The sequence below is a fragment of the Amphiura filiformis genome, chromosome 6 (genome assembly GCF_039555335.1).
Source record: "Amphiura filiformis chromosome 6, Afil_fr2py, whole genome shotgun sequence".
Classification (NCBI taxonomy): Eukaryota; Metazoa; Echinodermata; class Ophiuroidea; order Amphilepidida; family Amphiuridae; genus Amphiura; species Amphiura filiformis.
This window is the reverse complement of record NC_092633.1, coordinates 1,070,586-1,096,638: the sequence shown is the minus strand read 5'-3', so window position 1 is coordinate 1,096,638 and position 26,053 is coordinate 1,070,586. Positions and strand designations below refer to the sequence as shown.

General features: G+C 39.2%; 1 protein-coding gene across 1 annotated transcript in view; it reads left to right on the top strand.

Moving 5' to 3' along the window:
- Window positions 1–19,691: 19,691 nt before the first annotated feature.
- The window catches only part of LOC140154794 (beta-arrestin-1-like), a 150,723-nt gene continuing 144,361 nt past the window's right edge, over window positions 19,692–26,053 (top strand). Inside the window, exon 1 of the mRNA XM_072177372.1 lies at window positions 19,692–19,709. The gene's annotated coding sequence lies outside the window, so the exon portion shown is untranslated. The remainder of the gene's footprint in view (window positions 19,710–26,053) is intronic.

Below are 26,053 nucleotides of genomic sequence, written 5' to 3'. Positions count from 1 at the left end.
TTAAGGAGGGAGTGTGGTAACTTTCAAGTTAAGGAGGAGTGTGGTAACTTTCAAGTTAAGGAGGAGTGTGGTAACTTTCAAGTTAAGGAGGAGTGTGGTAACTTTCAAGTTAAGGAGGAGCGTGGTAACTTTCCAAGTTAAGGAGGAGCGTGGTAACTTTCAAGTTAAGGAGGAGTGTGGTAACTTTCAGGTTAAGGAGGAGTGTGGTAACTTTCCAAGTTAAGGAGGGGTGTGGTAACTTTCAAGTTAAAGAGGGGTGTGGTAACTTTCAAGATAAGGAGGAGTGTGGTAACTTTCAAGTTAAGGAGGAGTGTGGTAACTTTCAAGTTAAGGAGGAGTGTGGTAACTTTCAAGTTAAGGAGGGGCGTGGTAACTTTCAAGTTAAGGAGGCGTGTGGTAACTTTCAAGTTAAAGGAGGAGCGTGGTAACTTTCAAGTTAAGGAGGGGTGTGGTAACTTTCAAGTTAACAGGAGGAATGTGGTAACTTTCAAGTTAACAGGAGGAGTGTGGTAACTTGCAAGTTAAGGAGGAGTGTGGTAACTTTCAAGTTAAGGAGGAGTGTGGTAACTTTCAAAGTTAAGGAGGAGTGTGGTAACTTTCAAGTTAACAGGAGGAATGTGGTAACTTTCAAGTTAAGGAGGAGTGTGGTAACTTTCAAGTTAAGGAGGAATGTGGTAACTTTCAAGTTAACAGGAGGAGTGTGGTAACTTTTAAGTTAAGGAGGGGCGTGGTAACTTTCAAGTTAACAGGAGGAGTGTGGTAACTTTCAAGTTAAGGAGGAGTGTGATAACTTTCAGGTTAAGGAGGAGTGTGGTAACTTTCAAGTTAACAGGAGGAGTGTGGTAACTTTCAAGTTGAAGGAGGAGTGGGGTAACTTTCAAGTTAAGGAGGGTATGGTAACTTTCAAGTTAAGGAGGAGTGTGGTAACTTTCAAGTTAAGGAGGAGTGTGGTAACTTTCAAGTTAACAGGAGGAATGTGGTAACTTTCAAGTTAACAGGAGGAGTGTGGTAACTTGCAAGTTAAGGAGGAGTGTGGTAACTTTCAAGTTAAGGATGAGTGTGGTAACTTTCAAAGTTAAGGAGGAGTGTGGTAACTTTCAAGTTAACAGGAGGAATGTGGTAACTTTCAAGTTAAGGAGGAGTGTGGTAACTTTCAAGTTAACAGGAGGAGTGTGGTAACTTTCAAGTTAAGGAGGAGTGTGGTAACTTTCAAGTTAAGGAGGAATGTGGTAACTTTCAAGTTAAGGAGGAGTGTGGTAACTTTCAAGTAAACAGGAGGAGTGTGGTTAAGGAGGGGCGTGGTAACTTTCAAGTTAAGGAGGAGTGTGGTAACTTCAAGTTAAGGAGGAGTGTGGTAACCTTCAAGTTAAGGAGGGGCGTGGTTACTTTCAAGTTAAGGAGGAGTGTGGTAACTTTCAAGTTAAGGAGGAGTGTGGTAACGTTCAAGGTAAGGATGAGTTAAGGAGGGGCGTGGTAACTTTCAAGTTACGGAGGAGTGTGGTAACTTTCAAGTTAAGGAGGAGTGTAACTTTCCAAGTTAAGGAGGAGTGTGGTAACTTTCAAGTTAAGGAGGAGTGTGGTAACTTTCAAGTTAAGGAGGAGTGTTGTAACTATCAAGTTAAGGAGGAGTGTGGTAACTTTCCAACCTGATTTTGTCCCTAGCTCTAACAGTGCTAGCTCTAACAGTGTACATAATTATACGTCCAGGAATCGATGTCCCAGTTTTTCATGACACCGCGGTGTGCAAATTACATAAACAATGAAAGGAAGCTATTATGTGCTATGATATTAGTTGGCATACACTGTTAAAACGCTGTTTAAAAGATTTAAAGGCTGTAAGTTTAAACAGCGCTGATTAACGTGTGAACTGAACAGCCAGTTGCTTAATTAAAAGCGACTGGCTGGATTTTTTTTGGGGGGGGGGGGCAAAGTGAACTGCAGGGGGGGGGCAAAATCGAAAATTTTGTGCAAAATTGCCGCCAAATGTGGAAATTTACGTAATTGCCCCCTAGCGACACTGCACGTCCCGTTTTCGACATTATTCGCACAAAAGGTTGCCAGAAAACGGTTAAATGTCGGGTTATATAAATGGTAGGCCTTTCCAAAGGGTATTTACGTTTCTTCATACATAACATTCAAAAGTGTTAACAAAATATTGTGCTTTATTGGTCTCAATACCACCATGCCATCACCCCGCATTAATGTAGGCCTATGTTTTTGTTTGTTTGTTTTTTGGAAATAAAAATGATGAAAGTTTTTACACCCATTATATTCATAATAAGGCCAGTAAACCAAACGGATACCGGATGTCGGCAAAATGTTGTGGTTTTGACCAAACTAATCCACAATGGATATATCTTTCGACTTTTGTTTTCGTGTCTAATAATTATTGTGTCGACGTATATCACTTACACAATATCCCAGGTCAAAAACATTTTTACCTCATTCGTAAATTTTTCAGTTGCCCCCCCCCCCCTCTCGGCCCGCCAAAAATGCTTTGCCCTCCCCACCTTGCACATGCCAATTTTTTTGGGATCCCAATTTACAAACCATAATGCTCTTGATACATGTTGCGAGCGCAGCGAGTAGGAAAATTAGCATATTTAATTCATTTCCGTACCGTTTTCGCGTATTATATTAAGGCGCCCCATGAATGTATGCCAAACTTACTTCCCCCCCTCTCGGCTTGCCAAAGATTGCTTGTCCCCCACTCTCTTTCGGCTCGCCAAAAATTTCTTGCCACCACACCCTTCCAATTTTACAGTGGCGTAGCCAGCACTTTTTCAGAAGGGGGCAACCTTAATTTTAAGGGGGCGCCTTTTGACAACAAAATCAGTTTATGGTAGAAATGAAGTTTTGCCTTATTGAAGCTAAACTGGTTAAATATGGTATAAAAATTGACTAAACCCGCGCGAAGCGTGCAAAAATTGGCCCTTTATAGGTTAAAATGGCAAAATATGGTGTTAATTTGGTCAGAAACACACAAAAAATCTTAAATATCGGGGCGGCCACCTTCCCACAGGAGGGGGGCAAGAGGGGAGCAAAACTTTTCACAGGGGGGGCAGTTGCACATCCCCTTACCCCCCCGGCTACGCCACTGCAATTTTACCCTCCCAGGGCTCATAATTAATTATTGCACAGCCCCTAACGGTGTGACTATGGTGTGACACGGTATCTGTGAATGTAAAGGCCTACCTACCATCCACGACCTTGTGATGCCGATTTCATTTGGGTTTTTTTTTGGAATGCAAATTCTATAGATTGAAATAATATGTAAGTACTAATAAATTTGCCGTTGCATTTTTAGACATTTTGTCCATTGAATTTGAATGAAAGAAGTACCGCGAATTTCATAAACACAAAATAATCGTTCATGCTTGTAAGATTTATTAATGCAAGTACACGGGTTGTTCCACTGAACCAAGCAAAATGGCAATTTCAGTGTATTTTGTGGTCATATATTTGTCTTTATTTGTTCAAACTATACTGAAAATATAATGCAAGGGTTGTAAATATGTTTAATAGTTACTGGTTTGGTTCTAATCTTGATCATTTGATTAGTAAAAAACAAATTTGCTTTCACACATTTTCTAGTCAAATCACTGCATAATACGATACTCCATGCCCCCCCCCCTGGTTTGGTCTTGGTCTGGGTTTTGGTCGGGTTTTGGTAGGGGTGTGCCGCTGAGAATTTGAAAGTGGAATTTAGTAGACCCATCAATACACCAATTTTTTCGAAAAAAATTTGACCCATCGATTCGATATACTAAAAGTCAAAATCTTTGGCCGGATTTAAACCCAAATTGTGTTAATTTTTCCCAAAAGCAAAATTGGGTTATTTTCACAATTTCTTTGCAAAATATGCTATTCTCAAAAGTTGAAATTCTTATAAAATCAGACATTCTTAGCAATTTGTATGAAACAAAATTGCCAACAAAATGTAGGCAACATGGTTACAAAAATTCACAAAAATTGAAAATGGTCGGAGAACAATCAGTTTGATCAGAGAATCTAGTATATAACTTTTTACTAGTCTCATGTTTGATACAGCCTGCATGTGTACTGTACTATCACGACATCAGACATTAGACCAAAAGCGACCTATATAATAAGAATAACATTTAAAACGTTTTCGTTAATGAACTTCGCCAGTGTGAGCTAGTGTGGTCTTTGCTGTGTACATGTTGCAAGGGGGAGGATGAAACCCCCTAAACGAGTGAGTTGATGATTTGCTAACTGGACCCCAAAGAAAAATTCAACCTCCCTTAAAACCAACCCTCAAAAAAATTTCAACCCTACCTCCCACCCCAAATTGTGTAAAATTGAAATTGGTCCGGTAAAACACAAACTTTTACCTTTGGGCATAATTAATGTAATGTTACAAAATTGGCCTGGTAAACACAAACTTTCACCTTAATTTGGGGCTATAAAATAGTATAGGCCTTTCTTTGGTCGCGCTTCTCGGCTTGTCGTTACCTAGCTGGGGTTTTTTCAACCCCCCGAGCTAGGTACTGTTTTGCTATCCGATTCTTACCTAGCTGGGGGGTTTACACCCCCCAGCTAGGTACTGTAATGCTATCCGATCTTTCTTCTTTCTGGCAATAAACTTCAAAATGCTTCTCCTCCTACATGTTACACCCTACAGTTATGTAACTTGCACATATGTATCGGCTATATCCAGTGCCCATAGGGTCTAAAAAGAATTGGGGTGAAATGTCATTAAAGGGGCATTTCCGGTATTTAACCGAATACCTTTGAAATGCTTCTTCTGCCACATATTATATAGTACAATGATGTCATTTGCATATATGCATCGGCTATACCACACGCCTAAAACTTGCATACAGAATTGGGGTCAAAGGTCATTAAAGGGGGAAATCTTACAATTGCATTATCTGGACATCTGTAAGTGGTATGGGGCTCAAACTTGGTGACAACAAACTTAATGATCATGGGAATATGTTGGAACACTTTGCAGGGGTCAGGTCAAAGGTCATGCAGAGGTCAAATCTTATAATTTTATTTTCTGGATATCTGTAAGGTGTATGGGGCTCAAACTCAGTGACAATAAATCTCATAACCAGGGGAACATTTGCAGGGGTCAGGTCAAAGGTCATGCAGAGGTCAAATATTTGAAATGTATTTTCTGGACATGTGTAAGGGGTACAGGGCTCAAACTCGGTAACAACAAATTTGATGACCAGGGGAACATTTTTGGAACATATTGCAGGGGTCAGGTCAAAGGTCATCTGGGGTCAAATCTTAAAATTGCATTTTCTGGACATCTGTAAGGAGTACGGGAATCAAACTCGGTGACAACAAACCTCATGACCAGGGGAACATTTTTGGGACATTTTGCAGAGGTCAGATACCTCCACAACACCAACACGCCCAGCTAGGTTTGTGGTCTATGACCACCATTTGCCACTAGTTCTTTCTTTCTTCTTCTGGCAACAAACTTTAAAATGCTTCTCCTCCTACATGTTCCACCCTAAAATTACGTAACTTGCATATATGTATCGGCTATATCCAATGCCCATAGTGTCTAAACAGATTTGGGGTCAAATGTCATTAAAGGGGCATTTCTGGTATTTAACCAAATATCTTCAAAATGCTTCTTCTGTCACATATTATATAGTACAATGATGTCATTTGCATATATGCATCGGCTATACCACACGCCTATAACTTGTATACGGAATTGGGGTCAAAGGTCATTAAGGGGTGAAATCTTACAATTGCATTATCTGGACATATGTAATGGATATGGCGCTCAAACTTGGTGAAAACAGATCTCATGACCAGGGGAACATTTTGCAGGGGTCAGGTCAAAGGTCATACAGAGGTCAAATTTTAGAAGTGCATTTTCCAGACACCTGTAAGGGGTACGGGGCTCAAACTTGGTGACAACAAACTTGATAACCAGGGCAACATTTTTGGAACACTTTGCAGGGTCAGGTCAAAGGTTATCTGGGGTCAAATCTTATAATTTCATTTTCTGAATATCTGTAAGGGGTATGAGGCTCAAACTCAGTGACAATAAATCTCATGACCAGAGGAACATTTTGCAGGGGTCATGGCAAAGGTCATGCAGAGGTCAAATCTTAGAAACATATTTTCTGGACATCTATAAAGAGTACAGGGCTCAAACTCTGTGACAACAAAGTTGATGACAGGGGAACATATTTGGAACATTTTGCAGGGGTCAGGTCAAAGGTCATCTGGGATCAAATCGTAAAATTGCATTTTCTGGACATCTGTAAGGAGTACGGGACTCAAACACAGTGACAACAGACCTCATGACCAGGGGAACATTTTTGGAACATTTTGTAGGGGTCAGATACCTCCACAACACTAACACGCCCAGCTAGGTTTGTGGTCTATGACCACCATTTGCCACTAGTTTTGTTGTACTCGAAAAAAAAAACATGCTGGGAAGATTTATATATAGACCTTGTTTTTCACTTTGAACTATTCGAACAAAATGTCAAATATCAGGTGAATATTGTTCTCATGGGGCTCACACAGAACACAGACCCCAGAAACAATGTGATTGTTTGCCAAGCTCATATCACTTGTGACCTCAAGCCTATTGTTTCTTCGCCCCGAGATCTGCGCTTCATTAGTTCCCGCGAATAGAGCAATAGACAATAACATTGTAATGTCTCCATGATCAGTACGAAAAAAACGGCAAAGATTGAACTTGAGCCAAAAAAATCTTAACTTATGTAAGTCATGTTTTGCGTGTTGACATGCACAAGAGGAACCAAATAATGGCTATTATTATTATGTATGCCTGTGTGATTTTGGGACGCAAATTTCACAATAAGTGACAGTGTGTAAGGCAACCACGAGCCCGCCACTGCACTGTGTTGTGTGAGTGTATGTGGAGGGGGGGGGGGGTCTAGTCATAAGGTTTCTGAAAATCTTCATGCTTTGTGAAAACCCATGCTCTGCATGAGGATTAAAAATCTACCACCAACAATTTAGTTTTGGCAGGCCCGTACACAGGGACCCGCCCCCCCGCCCAATTTGCAAAAGTATACAAAAAGTCCCACAATTTTAGAATCAGATTTTTACGCTTTTTTGGTCAAAAAAGGTCCAAATTTTGGAAAGAAAGTCCACTTTTCACAAAATCGCACCCCCCCCCCCTTGGAAAAAGTCCACTTTTTCAAAATCAGCACCCCCTCCCCAAAAAAATCCTGCGTACGGGCCCGAGTATTAACTGCAGAAGAAAGTTATCAAACACCTTCCAAACGCCATCGTATGGAATAAAGATCCATATTATTGAGCGTGAAAACACCCAGCAAACACAAAAACGTTTTTAAAATGTTTTAAATAAGTTATATTTTGGGTTTTGGTTAAGGTAAAAACGTTTTAATAACATTAAAATGTCGGGTTATATAAAGGTCATTTAAAACGTTTTGTATGAAAACACATTGCAACAATATTTTTAAAATGTTTTCGAAGTGTCATTGTAAACTATTTTTGCAAACATTTTTGGCCAAATATTTTGTCAACACTTAAATAACATTATGTTAAAATATTTGTACCCAGAAAACACAGAAATGTTCTTAAAATGTTTTTACAAAACGTTTTAATAACATTTAAATGTCGGGTTATATAAAGGTCGTGAAAACATTTTAAAAACGTTATTGTAAATATTTTGGGCAAACATTTTTTGCAAAATATTTTTTCAACCCCAAAATAACATTCTGTTTAGAATGATTTGTACCAAGTTTTCAAAAATGTTTTTGGAATGTTATTAAAACGTTTTTATACCCTTTATATAACCCGACATTTAAATGTTTTCTGTAAAACATTTGTGTTTGCTGTGCAGTAAATTACCAACAAATGTTATTTAATGTTATGAAAAAGTTTTATACCATTAATGTACCCTTTATATAACCCGACATTTAAACGTTTTCTGACAACCATTTATAACCTTTTGCGAATGATGTCGAAAACGTTTTGTGTTTGCTGGGCAGACTTAAAAACTTGAATGAGTATCACCGATCTTCAGTCTCAACGACGTTGGGCAATGGGCAGAACTGTTTTTCCTTCGTTTCGTCAATAAGACTGGGCATCCTTCAACGCATGCAAGACATCCCCGACAATCTTGGGGAGATGGCAACCGACTGAAGCTGTAAACTGAAACTGTATACGGTGTACCATCTTGAGAAATTTTTCACCGACTCGAGTCTTTTCAGAGCCATACTTCTAAAAAGAGAATATCTCTTAAATTGCCCGATTGAATATTCAATCAAAAAGATTATTGTAAATTCAGTCGAGTGATTTGAATTTTCAAACTTTTTTTTCAATCAAAAAGACTTCAAAAGGAGTGATTCTCAATCTATTAGCGATTAAAGTTAGGGTAAAATCTTTTCGATTGAATTTTCAGTAGAAAGGATTGAATTTCATTGTTTTTCAATCTTTTGCCGTCGCGAATTATAGGGACAAATCCTTTCCAGTTGAAAAGATTGAAAATATTCACTCTAAAAAGTTTTAAATCTCATTCCAAACATATGCAACACATACCATTTGGCAGTACATTATGAGTAACACATGATTGGATAGTGAAATCAGTCTACAAAAAAGAGTTAGAGTCATACAAAAAAAACCATTTCAGTCTATTTTTCAATCTATTTAGATTGATTCCTATCATCAATCGTTAAAAGATTGAAATATTTCAATCGGCCAATTTAAGATGCTTTGTTTTATATGCTATTTGCACTTTTTAATGCTATTTTCCATCCTTATGATCATTTTGACCTAATTTCCGTGATTTGTAATTCAATACTAACTATAAATTAGTACTAGGCTACTCCAGCCACTAGAAAACAGACAGTCAAATAAACTGTACTTTGCACCGTTTCTTTGCATTCCTGTTACCAGGATTGTCTTTTATTATTCACATAACTTGGGATTTTATTCTCACTCTCCACCTATCCCATAATATTTACAGTACACAATCCATATTGGTTGCTATGTCTATCTACTCATGTCCCCATAAAATGCAATATTTGATACTTCTCATTTTTTCTTTTAATTTGCATATCGAGTCAATTGAACGGTATAGTGCACTTTCACCACACATAACGTATGCTTTCCAGTGCCTGCACTACCAATCTCTTTACATTACTCGGTTAATTTACGCTTAATGATTTGAACAAAGAATTCGCATATCGAGTAAAATAGCACGGTAGTGCAATTTTACCACACATAACGTACGCTTTCCGATGACTTAACGAACATAAACATCTTCTTGCCAGGACAGAACTACACCCACCCACCGAGTTTGAGTCCCGTACGACCTAGTTTCATGCCCATATGACAGTTTGTAGTCATTTGACCTCAAATGACCCCTGGGAGGGGGCCCCGGGGTCGGATGACTTAACGAACATAAACATCTTCTTGCCAGGACAGAACGTCACCCACCCACCGAGTTTGAGTCCCGTACGACCTAGTTTCTTGATGTCCTTTAACATGTTTTCATAGTTAACCATCGTTAGCCATGGATATCTATCATGAGAACTGACCGGTGACTAAGTCCGATTTATTGGGACGTTTTATCGGCAGTCAACGAGTAATGAGGTCAAAGGTTATTTGTACCATAAGGTTCACTGTACTGGGTACTTTAAAAAATCCTAACCTAACCTAAAACATAACTTTAACCCTTAGATTGGAGCTCTACTAGAAGTAAAAATATAGATAGTGAACGAATTTAGTATTTCTATATCTATGTGAGAATGATACAATAGAGGCCCTGCATGAAATTATTGATTGGCTCCAAACAAAGGTTTTCAACCGGTGTCCTTCACCGTAGTTATGGCGGAGTGCAGTCCATTCAATCAAATGTTGTCATCAACATATTTGATCGTAGTGCAGGATTATGTGTGTGAGACGAACTGTCACGGTAGATTGCAATCATGCTTTTGTTGAATGCATTTGAGTAGTCCGCCATATTTACGGGATGATACGTCGCATGCAAGGCCTCTATATGACATGATGAACATAGTCATTGATGCATCAGTTTTAAAATAGACTAGGCGGTTACCCATATTTGGCGGTTCTCGTCTGGGCGCGATTACCAGGCTGATGGTGACATGCCCATATGACAATTTTTACTAATTTGACCTCAGATGATCCCAGGGTGACATTGGATGACCCCGAAATGACCTAAACTTATAACTCTAAATGTTGACTGTACCTACCAAGTTTCATGCCCATATATGAGCTTTTACTAACTCACGGCGCAACGCTTAGTACTCTATGAGCCTAGCGCCTTAGACCACTCGACCACTTGTCTAGTTGTTATTTAATTTGAAACTTATTTAAAAATATAATCGCTACCACGTGACAAGCAAAGACAGAAAACGTATTATATTTTGGAATTTTATCATTAATGTGTATTATAATAGAGCTACCATTATTTATATTGTTGAATTCTCAAGCGCATCATTTCGAAATGCGCGCGAAAATTTTAGCATAGGCCTATTGAAACTAAACTGGTGAAATATGGGACAAAAGTGGAATAAATTCGCGCAAAGCGCTAAAAATGGCATTCTGTGGCTATAAAATGGCCAAATATGAGGTTAATTTCGACACAAACCAATACACAGGCGTCAATATTGGGGGTGATTATATTGACCATCCCCTGGCAAAATATTGTGGCATTTATCCCCCCCGATCTACGCCTATGTAATTTAGAGCCCTGTGACTCCATCGGTCTCCCTCTCCTCTCTCTCCTTCCCCCCCCCCTCCTTCCTTTTTTCTTCCTCCCCTATGCGATACGTAATCTATTTCCTCTTCTTTCTATATCTAACCTCCTTGGGCCTACATATTAGTACTGATATATCATACGCTGGCGAAATTACGTAATTAATCGGATTAATTAACATACTGAGAAATAGGTGAAAACAATTTTGACAAAAGGAGTTGTCCTTGTCAATTTGAGACATGTACTTTTGATTATTTACATAGCTTCTTCTCCAATCACTGTGTAAAACATCCATCCAAAAATCTGATTGCTATAATTATATGGATGAATGGACATATCACAAAAGGATTGCTTATCTCAATTCGCTACTTGCACGGTTCCGCCATTATGCACTATGTGCGGGGAGAGCCTCGAACTGGCAGCATACATCGATTTTATGTATTGTGTATGTATCATCAGGGAACCTCTATTATTATCGGGAATTGCCTGTTACACATGATCGCGCACAAGGTCGTAGGCAATTGGTCGGACCTCATCTGCCCAGAACATATTGACCCAGGTCAGCATACCGCCATATCCTTCCCGACATGCTTAGTAGCCAAGTCCGTAGAAGAGTGGATCCACACACTATGTACACAAATATATATTTGGCCACATTTTATTATACGATTAATACGAATTTATTAAACATGGTAACAAATATTCTCTAGCAAATCGGTTATAGATGGAACTGGTAGGCATATTATAAATTCGGGATATTAAATATCTTCCTGACCAGCCAGATCTGCGCATGGTCAAAGACGAGTATCAGACCGACGCAAACTGGCTTAGTCTCCACATCAGCCAGTTTGGTTCCGCCCCTCCACAGGGAGCGTAACCTGTGTAGGAGACTCGGTCGGACCTGGTCGGACCTCATCTCTCCCCATCGATTGTGTCCTATAATCCCCGACATTGCCCTTATGAAGTCACATCGCCCTGGTATCATAGGACGCTCGTATTAATTGTCTCTATGCGCTAAGTTATTTATTTTGAGCCCGGGGGGGGTACTCAGTACAAATGACCATACGGGGACGTGCCGCAAACATGGGTAGCATTTTCAGCCTTCTGGTATATCAATGACCCCTTTTTCAAAGCCTATTTTGGTATATGAATGGGTCCTTTTTCAAAATTTTCTCAATTTTTTCGGAAAACAGCCCAATTTTTCTTTAATCTGGCCAAAATTTTCAAAATTTTCCCCAAATTTTGGGAAAATTTGTAAAAACTAAGACAATTTCGGGTAAATTTGGCCGAAAATTTTGACTTTTGGTATATCAATGGGTCCAAATTTCTTGAAAAATTGGTATATTTATGGGTCTACTTCCAAAATCTCAGCGGCACGTCCCTACCAAAACCAAACTTGAGTACCCCCCCCGGGATTTTGAGCTCTTTCGAGTATCGACGAGTAATGGATATATTCTGTAGATTTAGGTTTTGTCTGTGACTGCTAATGTGAGGCCGTCGTAGGTCGTACGGGGCTCAAACTCGGTGGGTGGGTGTAGCTCTGTCCTGGCAAGAAGAAGTTTATGTTCGTTAAGTCATCCGACCCCGGGCCCCTCCCAGGGGTCATTTGAGGTCAAATGACTAAAAACTGTCATATGGGCATGAAACTAGTGCACTTCCAATCTCTTTACAAGATACAGGATAATTTACTCGAATGTAATTCATACGTGCTGGTGATTGGTTAATTTACTCGAATGTAATTCATACGTGCTGGTGATTGGTTAATTTACTCGAATGTAATTCATACGTGCTGGTGATTGGTTAATTTACTCGAATGTAATTCATACGTGCTGGTGATTGGTTAATTTACTCGAATGTATAATTCATACGTGCTGGTGATTGGTTAATTTACGCTTATTCTACAACACTTTTTCATGATAAAAGTTCAAGAATCGCACCTACATTTATATAATTATTTGCCGTATGAATCTGAACTGACATTCCCCACTTTTATCAGCTAGATATCCACACTAGCTTTGAGTCTGACTTTTCTGCAAGACTTCTTTTGACTGTACTTTTATGCGATTCCTCTATATTTGCTATACAATCTCTTTTACTCCCTTTTTTCTTCCAGATGGGGACAATTATTGCACGTTGCCAGTCATCGGGTACTGCTCGCTCTGATAAACACTCTTGTCCGCCACTTGACTCCTGTTAAGTCCTGTATCTCCACACAAGCAAGTGTGGCTTCTGTGTCATCAATTCCAGCTGCCTTGTTTTAATAGCATTTCTGACTTCCTCATGGAGTAGGCCCTATGGGTGGATCAACTTCCCCTTGGAACCGAGAATGGAAGGGCTGCTGCTGTTGTCTGTCACCATCACCACTTGGGTTGAGCAAATCTTCGAAGTAGGCATATTCTATTTCTATAACCATTAGGCCTACTTTAGTCTTCTTGGTATTTAGAAGAAGGCCTTTCTCCTCACTGGCTTCTTCTTCCTATATACGTGCATACCTCAATTTGAGTATTGTCGCACGGGCTTAACGTACACAGTTTACTATTATGCAAGATACTGGAACCTATAGGATTGATCGCAGCATGATGCAGTCATGTCTACAGTAGAATTCATCTCGACCTTTGCAGGACTTAAACCCCATTAAAAGCTATTAAACCAAGATAACACTCATTGAAACAGCTCAACTGATTAAATCGTATCTTCTCTGGCTGTGCACATGTGACTGTTTTCATGTGCGATATCGCAATAAAGTTTGTATTATAGCTTCAGTTGGGTAACCGATTATAAAGGAAACGAAAGGAAACAATGGTATGTGTACCTTTGTTCACGAAATGAGACAATGGCCTGCTTTTTGTTAACCAGCATTCTGCAAAATGAGCAACATAATGATTGTTGACTTAACACGGTTTGGAAATAATTTCTTCATATTTTTGGTGTTATCTGTCGTTTACATATCCTTCCTAAAACACAAAAGTGCGACCCTCTCCAAACATCTAAATTAGCTAAAAATTTAGGACATGTTACAAAACTATATTTTCTAGAACCTATTTAGAATAGTTTAAATGTAGCTTGTACCGTTTTTTGTGGCATCCTTCAGAACGGAGCGGTCCGTTACCAATATAGCTCAATATTTTCGGTCAAATCTCCATTCAATTAACACGGGGAGTTGGCTAGCTATGAGCTAGCTATGCTTTGCCCTCACTCATATTCTACGAAAGTGCGACCCCTTCTGAACATCTAACCTAGCTGTAATTTTAAGTCATGTTAGAGAAATATATTTGCTAGAAGTTTGGAGAATAGTTAAAATATTGGCCTGTTATTTTTCACACAGTGATGTTAACTAGGCAATGCCCATATACCTATAACATACACTGTTTGTAGAGGTCACGCGTCAATGGTGAGAGCACTGTGTATTGTGTATAGGAAAACGGACAGTAACTGCAGTATGGATATCTGGATGTAGCCCAATATCAGGCAATATGATTGATGGGTATTTCTCTGAAAAGGTGTACTATTGGAAGATAGGCAAATGTGAATTTGAAAATGATTATAAAAATGTTTCCTTTACATATCTGTAAGGATGTAAGTCTCTAGTGCATGAAAACAATATTTGGCGCAATCTTTAGGGCGCCCTCTATATATAGAGGGCGTAATCTGCAGGTTGTGCCAGGTGAGCATCATCTCCGTCACATTTAGGCCAAAAATGAAATAAGTACAAGAAAATTGTTAAAACTCTTAATTATGAGTTTTATGGATAACTTGTAAGTTGCTTGATTCATGTTTGCTTTTTCATTTAAAAAAATATGATTTTGTACTTTCGTCATTTAGTTGGGACAATGAGAGGCAGGCTGTACGGAAAATGTCATGTCTGTTAGTATTTTTTTATACAAACTTAAGTATATTCATAATTTTGCTTGAAATAACTAAATAAATTTCTATTGACATAGTAAACACATACAATATCAATTACATTTCCAAATAGTAAATTCCATGTTGTCTGGGTCAAAGGTCAAATAAAGATCAACAACAATTGTGATGGAGATGACAATGCTGTGATGGAGATGATAGTAATGCGACGGAGATGATATTTCTACACAAATTCCTATGGAGAATCATCTCCGTCACAGACATTTGATTTCAGTAATGTTTTCACACTGCTTGAAAATGAAATTCATACAGATGAGAAGGTTTAGAATTGGTAAGCATTTTCTGATAAACTAAACTGGACTTCGCTGTATCTCAAGATCCGGTGATGTGATGGAGATGATGGTGATGTGACGGAGATGATATTTCTACACAAATTCCTATAGAGAATCATCTCCGCCACGGCAAATTGTGACGCCAACTGATGTAGCGGAGATGATGGTTCAGACATTGCTTACGATTAATAGCAGGGTTATTCTTACCCACGTGTTACATATCACCACAACAGCTTGTGGGACATATTCAACCATCATTATTTTCCGGAAAAATTCAACAATAAGACTTATATCAAATTGATCAGAAACGTTTGGAGATGATGTTGAATAAAGGTACGCGAGTGTATACTTGAAGATACCCTCAAAATTGGCAGGAAAAGAGTGCCAATGTGCACCTATTCTGGGTTGATGTTTTTCGTCGTCTGTAAAAGGCAGCGTACAGGGTCAAATTATTGACCTCTGATATTTGGTCTTGACCTCCAGCCGTTTTGATGCCAATGTGACGGCAATGATGCAAAACCAAGGGACAGCAACGTTTTGACACAAATTTTTGAATTATTCCATAAAATTGACTTTAGAAGTGGTTTTAAGCATTTAAACCTTCTTAGACATGATATTTACCCCAGTCAGTGGTAATTTTCACTTCCCACACTTGCTCAAAAAAATATTACAAAATCACTAAAATTCGGTGCGTGACATCGGGACATGGGGTTTTCAGGGGGGTCGTCAGATATAAAAGAATTTTTTGACGCCAAGAAATTAATTTTTCCCCACTTGGATGTTCTTAACTATTTTTATACATACAAAAGTCCATGACTAAGCCAAAAAAGGGGAAAAAATCTGCTTTTAAAACTTTTATGAGCGCCGAAAGTCGCGGGACTTAAAAGTTCCCCTTTTCAGAGAATCACCCTGATATTAATGCAACCGGGAATTTTTTTTCGTCTGGCCCAACATTTTTATTTTGCCCTCCCCCTGATCAAGAAAGCTGGCTATGCCCCTGCCTATATACCATCATATTACCGTCATCTGTTCCTTGGCCAATCACCATGATCACCATTCACCACAGAGTTCGGCACCTTGATGTCATTCCTTGCCTCAATCAAATGCGCTGATGGAGGTACCCCATGTTAAGTAGGAGACTGAGTTACTGGTGTAGCACAGCGCCCTCTTTTTAATTACATGTACTAAAATAGGAAAGTTAGCAAGCAAAGCAAGCAGGCACTTAGAGGAGTATCGCGCCCCCGCGGATTTCGAGTAGGTTGACTGGAGTCTTTGAAATCAGGAGGGGGGGGTACTCAGTTTTTAAAAAACAACATACGAACGTGCCGCAAACAAGACATTTTCAGCACCTTTTTGTATCGATGGGTCCACATTAGCTCACATTTCTTGAAAATAGATATATTGATTGGCCTGCTTTCAAATTCTCAGCTGTGCAACAGGCCTACGGTAGTTGTGAAGCCGAAAGCCCCGAAAGAGGCTCGACAGCCTGGTAGAAAGATCCCAATCAAACATTTTTTAAAACATTTTTCTTTTAATTTCATGGTTGATGTGAATATATACAATGAATTACACACAAAATGGCAATTTTCGCACAAATTATGCAAATTAGGAATCCAATATGGCAAAATTTTGATGCGCTCTTCTGACCAAAGTAGGCCTATACAACTTATAAACTTCAAACCTTGGTATTTTAAGATAATCAGGTCATTCGGGGTATTGACATTTTAAAATGCATAAAAGTCAGAGCTAGTGTTGCTATCTAGCTGATAAAATATTTGATTAATATTCAAAAATATGCAAATCACTGATATTTCACGCCTCGTTAAATATGCACGTAGGCCTCATGTATACGCCAATTTTGAAGAACGTGCACGGGTAGAGCGGGGAGTGTTCGCCCTATTTTTTCTGACCAGCCTAGCGATGTCAATTTTAAGGTTATTAGCCCGTGAAAGCCCTATGTCTTGGCTATAATAGGCCTACAACCAATGATCTCAGAACTACATGATATTATAGGTCTTACAAAGGGGTCCAAAGTGAGCTTAAACGTATTTGTTTAGGTCTATGGATTAGGACATAAACGGTGGTATGAGTAATATTGATACCACATAACTTTAAAAAAACAGCAGTTTTACCTTGTTTAATGGTATAATTATCAGTACCATAATACGCTGATTGGGGCAGGTCCGCCCTCCAGTTTGGGGTAGTCCGACGAGTAGGACCTGTTTTTTTCTTAGTTTACCACTCTGATCGCTCAAGAAAGATTAACCACAAAAGTCCACTATCCTCCCGAAAAAAATTTTATTTTGGGGGGGGGCGCGGTCACTGGACTTTCGCGATTCGTCTTTCTTGCGCCATGTGAGATAGTGATCATAGTGTGAAAAGTGTATAGTCTGGTAACTTAGAAATAAAAGGTCCTACTCGTCGGACTAGTTTGGGGTGAGTCCGGCGGAAGATATAGGGCGAATATGCCCCATCCTCAAAAGGGCGAACGTGCCCCTTGTGCACATTTTTGTATTTTCTTCAGGGTATACAAAATACAAATCGAATAAGGAGTTTATAACTGCATTAAATCTTTGACAAATACCATATGTTCCCAATACAGATTTCCATTAAAACCATCTGTAGCCTATTTATGTGTCGATGATAATACGAAAACATTATTATTAATGCAAGAAAAAATTACGTTTTGGTGCAATTTTTTTGTTTTAGCTGCAGTTCGATGAACATGTTCCTATATGTCGCGTAGCTAATATGAGAAGTTTATAATGCCCTATGAAAGTGCATCGCCAAATCCCCCGATGGCCGTAGAAACGCGCGGTGGGCGAACCTGCCCCTGCGGGCGAACACTCCCCGCTCTCCCCTACAGTATCAAAAAATCAGTGGCGGTGCCAGGAATTTCTTTTTTGGGGGGCATTGAGGGGGTAAAGTGAATTTCAGGGTGGGTGGGGGGGGCAAAATCACCCAAGTTTGCAGCAAAATATGGAAATTTTTTGTAAATTTTGGTTTTTTACGGGGGGGGGGCAAGCGTTCTGACTGCCTGGGGAAATTTCCCCCTCATGCCCCCCCCCCCCCCGTGGCTCCGCCACTGCAAATAATCAAAATGTCAATGGGCTATTCCAGAAAATTAGTGCACACCATAAAGGAGTAAATTTTCAATATAGAACTGTCTGGATTTCCATGTTTGCCAATGTTACTGGAAAATTGGAAATTTTATAAAGCCGGCGTATAAAAATCACGGAATTGTCCGAAATGAGCTCTCGAAGTAAATTTTATAAACCTAATGATATATTCTTAAAGTGTACGGTATGTACACTAGCTGGGAGGAAAAGCCGACGATCAGTTGAAAATTTTGACCTTTCATATTGAAGATATGGATTTTTCCCCCCAAAAGACCTAATTTTTTTTTGGTGTTTTGGGGAAAGAAATCCATAGGCCTATCTTCAATACGAAAGATCAAAATTTTCAATTGATCGTCGGCTTTTCATCCCACCTACATACACTTTAAGTATAAATCATCAGATTTATAAAATTTAATTCGAGTACTGTTAAATATCAAAAATATCAATTTTTAATAATTTGCCATAAAATGTGTATTACATTGCGAATTTCCAAAAATCAAAATTATTTTTTTATCTTTGGACAGCCATAGTGTTACATGTCCTGCCTATGATTTATTAACAAATTACAAAATATAAATGATGGCTGGTTTTATGAAATACAATTTTTTTAACATCAGAAAAGACAGAACAAAACGAACACAGACAACAATGAAACAGACAAAAGGACAAGTTTCCCATGTTCAGAAGGACATTCTTCGTATTCAGACTGATGATGCAATTTGATATGTCTGATGTGCTGTCCCACAATAAATACTGTCCAAACGTTCATACCCATCCCTAATTTAAGGGGGTACTACACCCCTGCCTAATCTTGTGCCTATTTTTTGCATTTTTTCTCAAAACTTATAGCGCATTGGTGACAAGTAAGATATGTATATTATAGGGGCAAGGACTACAATTACTGCACTGGAAATTTTATTTCAACACAGACAACAGTTGTGGAGTTACAGTCAAAAATGAGGGAAAACCAATATTTGATCAATAAATCAATAACTACTTGCCTTGAGTTGCTGAATTTTCAGTGCAGTAGTTGTAATCCTTGCCCTTATAATATACATATCTTACTTGTCACCAATGTGCTATAATTTTTGAGAAAAATGCAAAAATAGGCACAAAATTGACCAGGGGTGTAGTACCCCCTTAAGGCCGTATAAAATTAATATTTTGGTTCTCGTCCAGAGGATTTTCATGAATTGATGAGGGAGGGAGGTGTTTTTTTTTTCAGTGTAAAATCAGCATTGTCTGTAGTTTTCGGTCTTTTCCAACAGTGCTCGAGGAAACGATGAGGCACTTTTTTTTTTTTTTTAATGTGAGATTTTGAGGTATAAACTTTTAGAGTACCACAAAAAGACTTGGAAGTGGTCCTTGTTCTCTAATAAACTTATTTATATGTATGAAAAATTCATAAATCATTCCAAAGTCTAAAATAATTGAAAAATCTAAAAAAAAAAAAAAAAAAAAAAAATCTGACAAATCCCAGAAATTGAGGAGGGAGGGACGAGAACTAAAACATTAATTTTATACGGCCTAAAGTTGAAAGCAATCTTCGATCGATTTCAGAATGTAAATTTCGAGAATTGAGTGAATCAAACTGGCAACCCTGTGACATTAACATGATGTCAATAGGGACGTAAACACTGATAAACAGACCTGACCGTGCTAAATTCTGCATGCAAGGTAGGTAAAAAACAAGATTTCCTCCAAGATGAACCCATTCTGCATTAATTTCAGGCTCCCATAGAAAGTACAAAGGTTATAGTAATGTTATACTGAGCTTGTTTCTTGCTTAGATAGTCCGGTAATATCACAGTGTGGTTTTATCGGTAAGCCTAAAAAATAAAATCACACATACATGACATACAACAACGCATTCCACATCACATTCTGTATTTCAATGACATTGACATCTTCTCTGCATGACACACACATGACACAAGCATGAAAAACATGCTCACCGAAATAATGTGCGCAATATATGATAATGTATAATAATAATAGCAATATTACAAGCCAAGGTATCTTGGTTTAGTGTTAGTCCTGCCAGCAAGACTTCGGTCTTTAATCATAAACATAATGACATCTAGTCAGTGATCTACATTACAGACCTGAAGTCTTGCAGCAGTGCATAGGGATGCACTGTACGTTTAAGAAATCCAAACTTCAAGCATCGAGAAATATACCTTGTATTTGTCAGTTTTACCTCAGAGATGTTGTAGACCCTCTCTACACAGTGTAGAAACATTTCACAAGTAAAATGCTGCTCAATTATGATAAATCCAAATCATGAAAATCAAGACATTTTGTAGAGCAATATTTTGACCACTTTTGCACTAAGTAAATTACTCCCATGAAGATTGCAGGTTTTGCCAACTCAGGGAATTTTGAACCCACCCAAAAGATGAGATCAATGTAGATCAATTACCGGTACCTCAACTTTGTGAGTACATAGACTATACAGTGGGATTAAAATCATCCACAGCCACGCACGCCCAAACCCTGGTTCAATGGGATTAAAATCATCAGTGCATGATGCCCAAACTGTCCTTGACTTGAGAGAGTTCCTCAGCTACATCCTTAGAGCCCACATATTGTGATGTTTCTTATTTGTGGAATAGATATCAATAGAGTGCACTGTAACTCTAGGTATGACGAGTTATACAGTTACTGGAACTAGGTTTAGTGTCAGAGTGTACAACCCCTGTAAGTTTGTCTCCATTGCTGGGCAGTACACTCAAGACTCGAGACCCTGTCATAAGTGTTCCTTCTAAATTGGCAAGGTCAGGATGACAATTAGACTTGCTCGCCAGTCCTACGATACATACCGTACCTAAGGAATGGCTCACACCATTTTGTCTGTCTATTGAAAATACACACTTAACGGTTTGCGCAGGTCAGATATTCGAAAAATTTCTTCAAAATTTCATCAAAGGTATATAAAATTGGCACCCACCTTATTGTGCTTGCTAAATCAAGACTCGGTTGAAACAAAATTAAGGATCGAATGCATTTTAGTGTCCAAAAAGGCAAAATTATCGTCAAAGTTCTGCCAAATTCTCCACCCTTGTGAAGAGTGCGGAATTGGAATCGGGAATAAAAATATCCGATCTTTGCGATCAAAAACACAAAATTACAACTTTGGACGTACTATTGGCAAAAGACATTATTGCCAAACAATATAGAATAGAACATATGATGTCAACTTGTCAAAATATTGAAGAAATGTGCTCCCTAAAGCGAGTTAGGCAAAATAATTCCCATTCAAACGCATGGGAAACTGAAAGTGCATAAACACCGGCTAGATGACAATACTTGTTCTGACCTTGTCACAATGTCATGATACAAATATGAAAGACCTGTCAGTGTCAACACTGCACTGTTCCAAATCCAATTTGGGTTAAATCTGAACACTCAAGTATCGAAAGGATTGTCCGAAATGAGTCATATTTTGGCTCAAAACGGTACCGTATTCATGACATTTCCTGAAATTGACCTCCCAGCTCATGAGCTTGCTGAATAAGTACCGCTCACTGCAATTGGTTTTCCGAACTTTGCCGAATCTGGTCATGATTTGAAATCAAATGGTATGGTATGGTATAGGCCTAGAGTAACATAGTGGATTAGTTTATAAATAACATGAGACATAGTCCAAATAATAAGTCCCAGAATAAAATATTCATTTACTGATATGACATGAACTGTTTGCATCCAAAATCTTGATGACAAACTGGACAATAGAAGCACATGGTGCCACTTCATAGCTTTATTAATCCCAGATTCATGTTGCGTGAATCAAGTTTTGTAGACCATCCTTCTGATACTTGAGTGTTTGGACAACTGGAACAGTTTTGACGGGTCTTTGTCTACCTCTCTGTTTGTAAACAGAAGAGGATGTCAAAATTATCATCCTCGCCGAATAGGAAAGAAACAGCGTTAGTACGGCACTGTATGAGCCTGTATAATGTATAAAAGGTGAATTTTAGGCACAAATAAAATAATTGAAATGGAGAAGGATTTGCCATTCTGTAGTCCTGATTTAGAGATACCGGTACTTTAGCCTAATGCCACTTTGGTGCAGGAGTACAAAATTAATCCTTTGTCTCAAAGGAAATAAAAATAGATTATGACTTAAATATATTAACCTAAATGTGCATGATTTTACTAACGCGCACGGGAGCTTTGAGACAAAGGATTTTTTAAATTATAGCCTAAGTGATGCGAAGGTCTCATTACAACTTTATCTTTTCCCCACATGTCAGATGAACTTTCGTAATAAAATAAGTACCGCTCATTCCCAATGGCATGCATGGCCATTCTTTCTTGGACTGTGAGATCGGTGGGGGGGATCACTCAGATACCAAACTGGTATGCATGCCCGTCCCAGCACCTCAAAAATGGGGGACACTTAAAATAGCACAATCAGTGTAGAAAAATGTCACCCCTTATTGGCGTATGGCTCTGTAAATCTTACCCCGTAATTTGGTGTAAGAAACTAAAATGGACCCCTAAATGGCGTACACTCTAATACAAACCCATAAATTGTGAAACAAACCTAGGCCTACACAGTAATTAAGAAAGAGTTACATATGTGCCCCATGAAATTTACATGAAACATAATTTATTTCAATATTAGCCTTTCAGAATTAAAGAGACATATGGGTAGTAAACAAATGTCGGTGCTGCAAATAAATGTCGGCGCTGGTGGCAGTGTTCGAAATATGCCTCAAAAAAGTTACAGGCCAGCCGGGCTTGACCTTAAAAAGTTACCGGCCAGCCGGGCCGGCAACTAGATGCCAGTCAGAAAAGTTACCGCCAGGCCAAAAGTTACAGGCCAATGGCCAGCTGACCAGCCCTATTTCGAACGCTGGCTGGTGGCCGAAAAGTGACCTAAACGTCGAATTTGAAGTTGAAAATGATACCCTAAATGTCGGCACTTTACCTGAAAAGCACCCTTTTTTCTGAAAACACAGCCACAAGGCCAGAAATTGACCATTTTAGACGTTTTTAGGATGAGCATGCATACCACTTTGGTATGCGAGTGACCCCCTCCCTGCCCCCGGGTGCGAGACTTCCATAATAAAAAAAAAAAAATAATATTACTTTTACTTATCAAACAAAATATCCGAAATCAAGGTGTGAATACTTCCTTGCATCACAAAACCGGCCATTGCTCACCTGAAGATAGACTCAAGTACATGTAATAAACAATTCGTACGTCTGGTATTTACAAGCCGACAACAAAGTCGGCTTGTTCTGTCTTACGCCAATTCTTCTTCTTTCTTCTGGCAACCAATTAAATGCATCTAGTTCCGCCATGGATTGACAGATTTCAACCATACTTGACCCAAATGACCACTGGGCTAGGCCAAACCTTCCATTGGACTTTGACTTGGTTGTGACCTTTGACCTACAATGACCAACAATTTAAATCGTATCTTCTTCTACAAACAACATGCGATGATGACATGGTTAAGTCACGTGACTCGACTTTGGTCAGTGTATATGGGGTGTTCACAGATAAGGGGTCATTTCCGGTCAAAGTCTAAAGAACTTCAAAATTCAAAAATTCTTATCTGCTATGTGTGAAATAGCTAGGTGATGTCACTTGCACACATGCATGGCCATTGAATGATGTTTACTAGGGGATCACATATTTGGGGTCAAAGGTCATCTAAGGTCTTTTCTGGCACTTGATAAAATGCTTTAAATTTAGCCAAATTGGCTGTATCTCAGCCTATGGAAGACGGATATGGCCCGTTATTGCTACAGTGATGCAACATTAATAGTAGGGGAGGTCTGTGATAGTCTCGAATTCGGGGGCACTCAACACAAATGACCATACGGGTATGCTCCCCGAAAGACCCCCCCTTTTTGGGTTTCGCAGCTCCAAAAGACCCCCTATATTTGACCAAAATAAAGCTCTGAAGACCCTTGATTTTGATAATTCTAACTCTAAAAGACCCAAAATTGCTCATACCTCATATTTCTTGTTTTTTCAGGCGATTTTCAACCAAAAAGCCAAGAAAGACCCTTGATTTTGACTTTTCGCAGCTCCAAAAGACCCCATTTTACTTGTTCACAGCCCGGTTCGCAGCTCCGAAAGACCCCTTTTACCGGTGCACGTCAGCTCCCAAAGACCCACCACCTCAAAATTCCGGGGAGCATACCCACCAAAATTTTTGATGTGCCCCCGGGTCTCGACCCCATAGGTTAAAGTTCAAGGTCAAATGTCAAAATCTACAAACAAGCTCAAATTGAGCTGAAATTCACTAGGAATAATCCTTGTGACATCCTAAACACAAAACAAGTAGGCCTACAGTTGATCCCATTCATGACCCAGGGCTCACGTTATAGAGGTCAAAGGTTAAATTGCCAACATTCTTGGATTGGGCTCAAGTAATAACCATTTTGACACTCTAAACACAAGAAAATGCATTTAATGACATTTGTGACCCAGGGTCAAGTCATAGGGGTCAAAGGTCAAATTTTAGAATGGTCCATTCTAGCTCTAATTCAATAGGAATGATTCTTACGACATTCCAAACATCATCAAAATATTTATGATCCTATAGGTCAAAGTTCAGGGGTCAAAGGTCATATTATTAAATTGGTCAAAATTAACCCATTAACCACCTGCCTGCAGTTAAACAAAGTGCGGGATTGGGTGCTAGGCTAAATCCTCCAGACCCAATCCTTGTCTGTCTTCGATAATCGTGCACGGCTTAAATCTGTCATGTTGGACTAAATGTAGTTACGAGAGAGGGGCCATGGGAAACAGGCTAATTGGTAGACCCTCCCTCGGGTCCGTGGAGAACGACTGGTAATGTAGATTACATAGCATTAAAAATCAACCCAATACACGGACCCTCCCAGTCTGTAGGCAATTTGACTTCCAGCTCCCACAAACTGCTGGAAGTTCACTTTTACGGATTTGGAGTCACGCAATCTTTCTATATACCACGTCCATGTTTTCACTACATTAACGCTTGTGTGTTAGCGACTAAACAACGATATTGTATCCGACCAATCAACGCAGCTTGGCAGCGGGGATATTTGAAAAGGCTTCCCTAGCTAAATAATGTGCAAACATTTGCAAACCGCCTGTGATAATGTACGCATAATATGGACAATAGGCCTAAGTCCGAGTCGAGTGGTTGCCTTTTATTATTGCGCGTACATCATGGGTCTATCAGACGCGTGCCACTTGAGCTCAATACCTCTCAGTTGTTGACAAGTGTCCCATCCGATCTTAAGCGCCACATCCCGCGGCATAGCTTTGTGCTACCATATTTGAATTGAAACTGGGGCGGGCTTTCGTAATTGACATCGGAATCACCGTGCTTCGCTGAACGAATATTTGGAAGTGAGATCTCTAACAGATTGGACCAGTCTCGAATCAGCGCTCAATGGACTTTCGCGTTCACTTATAGGCCTAATACTGAGTATATTTCTATATTGCTGCATGGTTGACTGTGGTGGGTGTAATTAGTGGCGTCGATTTGTGGATGAAGAGGAATGGGTTTTTGGCATTGAAGAAAATAAGGGGGGAGGGGGGAGTTGGCATTTTTTTCATAAGGCATTACGTAATTATTTATTGTTACATTATCCAGAGATGGAACCGAACCGAGACTGGGGGCCAGTCTAGCTAATTGGGTGCCCCAAAATTGTTTTATATTGTATGTATGTATGTCCATTGTCCACGGCCCTATGAATCAAATAAAAGTATTTCTTGGCCAAACTGGAACATGCGCGTTGCGTCCATGTAGTGTACGCAGTGTAAGGCGCGTGTATACTTTTTTCTGTACCGCGCTATGTGCGTGTGTGTTTACCTCGGAGCAACTAGCGTTCACAGTGTTCCAGTTTGGCCAAGAAATACTTAATTTGATTATAGGCTATAGTGAGGAAGGAACAAATAGGGCCATGATGTATACCGCTCATTCTACAAAATCCGTGCCAATAGCCTTTTTTCCATTCTTTGGTCCACAAACACTTTGTCGAGCATTTAGGGCATCAATTTTTTTTTT